This window comes from Dendronephthya gigantea, unplaced genomic scaffold (genome assembly GCF_004324835.1).
Source record: "Dendronephthya gigantea isolate DGI-Jeju-01 unplaced genomic scaffold, DenGig_1.0 001192F, whole genome shotgun sequence".
Taxonomy (NCBI): Eukaryota; Metazoa; Cnidaria; class Anthozoa; order Malacalcyonacea; family Nephtheidae; genus Dendronephthya; species Dendronephthya gigantea.
Genome location: NW_021164202.1, coordinates 117 through 5,429, shown reverse-complemented (window position 1 = coordinate 5,429; position 5,313 = coordinate 117). Strand labels below are relative to the sequence as shown.

The 5,313-nt window shown below is 35.6% G+C and overlaps 1 long non-coding RNA gene across 1 annotated transcript; it reads right to left on the bottom strand.

Annotated features, from left to right (window-relative positions):
- Positions 1-4,213: 4,213 nt before the first annotated feature.
- Positions 4,214-4,694, bottom strand: LOC114545097. Its single transcript, XR_003690827.1, has 3 exons — positions 4,591-4,694; positions 4,435-4,485; positions 4,214-4,302 (listed from the first exon to the last, which is right to left on the bottom strand). It is a non-coding gene; the product is annotated as an uncharacterized LOC114545097 (long non-coding RNA).
- Positions 4,695-5,313: the final 619 nt, after the last annotated feature.

Below are 5,313 nucleotides of genomic sequence, written 5' to 3'. Positions count from 1 at the left end.
TTTCATTTTCCTCTATTTTTCAACACTTTCAAACCCCTCACCCCACCCATAACGGGTTAGGGTTGAAAATGCGTGTGTTCGTTGACCTGTCAACATGTTATAATTCAACTAACTTTTGGCAAAAAAGAACAAAAGGAACTTTGGGAAATGTTGAGAAAGTACGTGAATTTCGACCTTTTCGAAGCTTCCGCATCGCCTTACGTGGACGGTTTTGAGTTATTGGATTGACTTGAAACTTTGTGCTGTGATACACAGAGGCTTTACCTCTCGTGTGTTCGAGGTTCGTGGAAAAATTAAATCCCCTAATATTTTATAGATTTTTAAAAAGTCATACCTAAAATAATGACACTTTACAAAAAAATCTGTAAAATATTCCCATTTTAACTAAATTGCCCCAAACTTTGCATGCATTTGTAACATGTTTCGGGCAATATTATTGCCAAGTTTCAAGAGGTTTGTTTAAATGGAAAAGCAAGAATCAAGGTCAGAAAAATGTCATAAGATGTTGAAAAAACGCCCCCCCTGAAAATCCACTCAAAGACTAACTAACTGACGTAGGATAATCAGGGCGTGGTTCTAAACACGTGACAACACCCACTTCCGGTTTTGAGCCTGTTAGAATGATATGTCTAATTAAACACATATCCATTAAAGGACCAAAAAAATCCACGAAAGGACCAAAAAATCCACCAAAGGACCATGTGTTGTTAAGATTTTATCCGTTCTCAACCAAAGTTGGATGGGGTCATCAGGGCGTTGCCCTGAACACGTGACTACGCCCACTTCTTGTTTCCAGTTTTTTAGACTGATATATGCCTGTAAACACATATCCACCAAAGGACCAGAAAAATCCACTAAAGGCCCAGCAAATGCACAAAAGGACCAGTAAAATCCACAAAAGGACCAACTGTATTATAGAGATTATATTTCATCAAAATTTCATCCATTTTCAACTAAAGTTAGGTGGGATAATTAGGGCGTGGTCCTCAACATGTGACCACGCCCACTTCCGGTTTCGTGTTATACACACTGATATATGTAAAAACCGCATATTTCCAAAGTTAAAAACGTTTTCAGAAAAATTTCTGAGAATATAAAATGTTGCAAATCACATCAGAAAATACATATAAAAATTTCACAGAAATAATTTAATTTTAAAAAATCCACTAAAACATGAATCCACTCAAGGACCACCAAATCCACCAAAGGACCAGTGAAATCCACAAAAGGACTACCTGTATTATACAGATTATATTTCATCCAGTTTTCATCCATTTTTAACCAAAGTTGGGTGGGATAATTAGGGCGTGGTCCTTAACATGTGACCACGCCCACTTTCTGTTTCGAGCTTTTTAAAACATTTTTTAACTATGAAAATATATGGTTTTTCACATATCTCAGAGGGAAAAACTCCAAACCGGAAGTGGGCATGGTCACATGTTAAAGCCGACGCCCTAATTATCCCACCCAAGTTTGGTTGAAAATGGATGAAATCTTGATGAAATATAATGTTTATAATCCTGCTAGTCCTTTTGTGGATTTTCCTGGTCCTTAAGTGGATTTGCTCGTCCTTTAGTGGATTTTTCTGGTCCTTTAGTGGATATGTATTTAAACACATATATTAGTCTAAAAAACTCGAAATACTATCAAACTCGGGCGGGGTAACTAGGGCGTGGTCCTAAACACGTGACCACTTCCACTTCCGGTTTCGAGTTTTTAAGACTGATATATGTGTCTAAATACATATCCACTAAAGGACCAGAAAAATCCACTAAAGAACCAGCAAATCCACCAAAGGCCCAGTCAAATCCACGAAAGAACCACCTGAATTATACAGATTATATCTCATCAAGATTTTATCCATTTCCAACCAAAGTTGGGTGGAATAATTAGGGCGTGGTCCTAAACATTTGACAACGCCCACTTCCGGTTTCGTGTTATACACACTGAGATATGTAAAAAATCGCATATTTTCATAGTTAAAACCGTTTTCAGAAAAATTTCTTAGAATACAAAATGTTTAAAATAACATCACAAAACACATAAAAAAAAATTAACAAAAATATATTGAATTCTTAATATTTTGAAAAAATTCCACTGAAGGACCATCAAATCCACTAAAAGACCACTAAATCCACTAATAGACCAGTAAAATCCACAAAGGGACCATCTGAATTATTGCTAAAATTTTACCCAACTTCAATCTCAGGTGTGATCTCTTTGTAGATACCTTGATCAAAAAGTCCGAAGAATATTTCAACGTCAATCAAATTCCGCGAAACTTTAGCAGGGCAATTAGGACGTGGCCCTTAACATGTGACCACGCCCACTTCCGGTTTCGAGTTTTTCCCACTGAGATACCTAAAAAATGGCTTTTTTTCATACTTAAAAACGTTTTCTCAAAAATTTCTTAGAATATAAAATGTTGCAAATCACATCAGAAATACATATAAAAATTTCACGGAAATATATTTAATTTGAAAAAATCCACTAAAACATGAATCCACTCAAGGACCACCAAATCCACCAAAGGACCAGTGAAATCCACAAAAGGACTACCTGTATTATACAGATTATATTTCATATAGATTTCATCCATTTCCCACCAAAGTTGGGTGGAATAATTAGGGCGTGGTCCTAAACATTTGACAACGCCCACTTCCGGTTTCGTGTAATACACACTGAGATATGTAAAAAATCGCATATTTTCATAGTTAAAACCGTTTTCAGAAAAATTTCTTAGAATACAAAATGTTTAAAATAACATCACAAAACACAAAAAAAAATTAAAAATATATTGAATTCTTAATATTTTGAAAAAATTCCACTGAAGGACCATCAAATCCACTAAAAGACCACTAAATCCACTAATAGACCAGTAAAATCCACAAAGGGACCATCTGAATTATTGCTAAAATCTTACCCAACTTCAATATCAGGTGTGATCTCTTTGTAGATACCTTGATCAAAAAGTCCGAAGAATATTTCAACGTCAATCAAATTCCGCGAAACTTTAGCAGGGTAATTAGGGCGTGGCTCTTAACATGTGACCACGCCCACTTCCGGTTTCGAGTTTTTCCCACTGAGATACCTAAAAAATGGCTTTTTTTCATACTTAAAAACATTTTCTCAAAAATTTCTTAGAATATAAAATGTTGCAAATCACATCAGAAAATACATATAAAAATTTCACAGAAATATATTTAATTTTAAAAAATCCACTAGGAGACCAGAATCCACAGAAGGACCACCAAATCCACAAAAGGACGAGTCAAATGCACAAAAGGACAACCTGTATTAAATAGAATATATTTCATCCAGATTTCATCCATTTTCAACTAAAGTTGGGTGGGATAATTAGGGCGTGGCCTTTAACATGTGACCACGCCCACTTCCGGTTTCGAGTTTTTCCCACTGAGATACCTAAAAAATGGCTTTTTTTCATACTTAAAAACATTCTCTCAAAAATTTCTTAGAATATAAAATGTTGCAAATCACATCAGAAAATACATATAAAAATTTCACAGAAATATATTTAATTTTAAAAAATCCACCAGGAGACCAGAATCCACAAAAGGACAAGTCAAATGCACAAAAGGACAACCTTTAATAAATAGAATATATTTCATCCAGATTTCATCTATTTTCAACCAAACTTGGGTGGGGTAATAAGGGTGTGATCCTTAACATGTGACTACGCCCACTTTTGGTTTCGAGTTTTTGGCACTGAGATAACTTAAAAACGGCATATTTTCATAGTTAAAAACGTTTTCTGAAAAATTTCTGAGAATATAAAATGTTGCAAATCACATCGCAAAATACATATAAAAATTTTACGGAAAGATATTGAGTTTAAAAAAAATCCACTGAAGGACCAGAATCCACAGAAAGACCACCAAATCCACACAAGGACCAGTGAAATCCACGAATGGACCACCTGTATTATACAGTTTATATTTCATCAAAATTTCATCCATTTTCAACCAAAGTTTGGTGGAATAATGAGGGCATGGTCCTTGACATTTGAACATGCCCACTACCGGTTTCGAGTTTTAGACACTGGGATATGTAAAAAATTCGTGTTTAAAGGGTTGAAAAATATTTTCAAAAAAAATTCTTAGAATATAAAATGTTTAAAATCACATCAGAAAACACATACAAAAATTTCACAGAAATATATTTATTTCTTAATATCTTGAAAAATTCCACTAAAGGACCACATTTACATATTTACAACAATATCAAAGTTTAAAATCTAATCTTGGGGTTGTTGTCATGATGGATAAGCTATTTTTTGATGTCCTGTGTCAAATGAGAAAGAATGAAAATTTTGAGACAGGATAGCAATAAATTAACATAAATATCAAATATTTTTCTTTTGATGATGACCCAGAACTTTTAGCTGCACTTGCACCTTAAATTTGAATATCTTACCTTCAGCGAAGGCTCAAGGCTTCTTGGCTTTTTACTTGCATGCTTCTTTATCTGTTAATCTAGAAAAATTGTGAGTCTAGTGAGTGAAATGGAATAAGCAGTTAAACAGAATATCAGCTTATTCCTATATATCTCCATTGTAAAAACAGAACTTACCTTTGTTTTGTGTGTCCTCTTAGTCCCTTTATGAGGGGACTCTGCCCTTGGTCGCTGGCCTGAGGGTATCTCCTCATCACTGTTAACTGGGGACTTTGCCCTTGGTCGCTGGCTGAGGGTATCTCCTCATCACTGTTAACTGGAGACTCTGCCCTTGGTCGCTGGCTTGAGGGTATCTTCTCGTCAATTTCATCATTGCGGGCCTTTTGTGTTCTGTCCCCCTCAATCTTTTCGAACACAAAAGTTCCCTCGCTATCAGTATCACTATCATCCTCATCTTTGCTAGAATACACCTCTTTTTCCATTTTTTCTTTCTAAAGTTAAAGGGTTTTATATTTCATATTGTTCTCCACCATGCAAGTGAGCTAACATTTCATTCTCTTCCTACCTTGTCCAGGGGCAGGTCTATCCTTTTTTGTCCATCTGTAGGGGATAAATCATAAAAAATATTTAATAAGAGCCTGAATTATTGGTGAAGGCTCTAACAGAGAATGAGCATGCCCCTGGTGGGTGACCATGCCCTAAGTGCCCCATCCAAGTTTTGTTGAAATCCGTTGAAACTGCCCTGAGAAATTGCAGTCTGCAGTTGTCACTAAATACATGATCCACCAAAGGACCACTAAAATCCACCAAAGGACCACAAAAATCCACTAAACGGCCTTGTGTCGTTAAGATTTTATCCGTTTTCAATCAAAGTTAGGTGGGGTCATTAGGGTGCAGTCC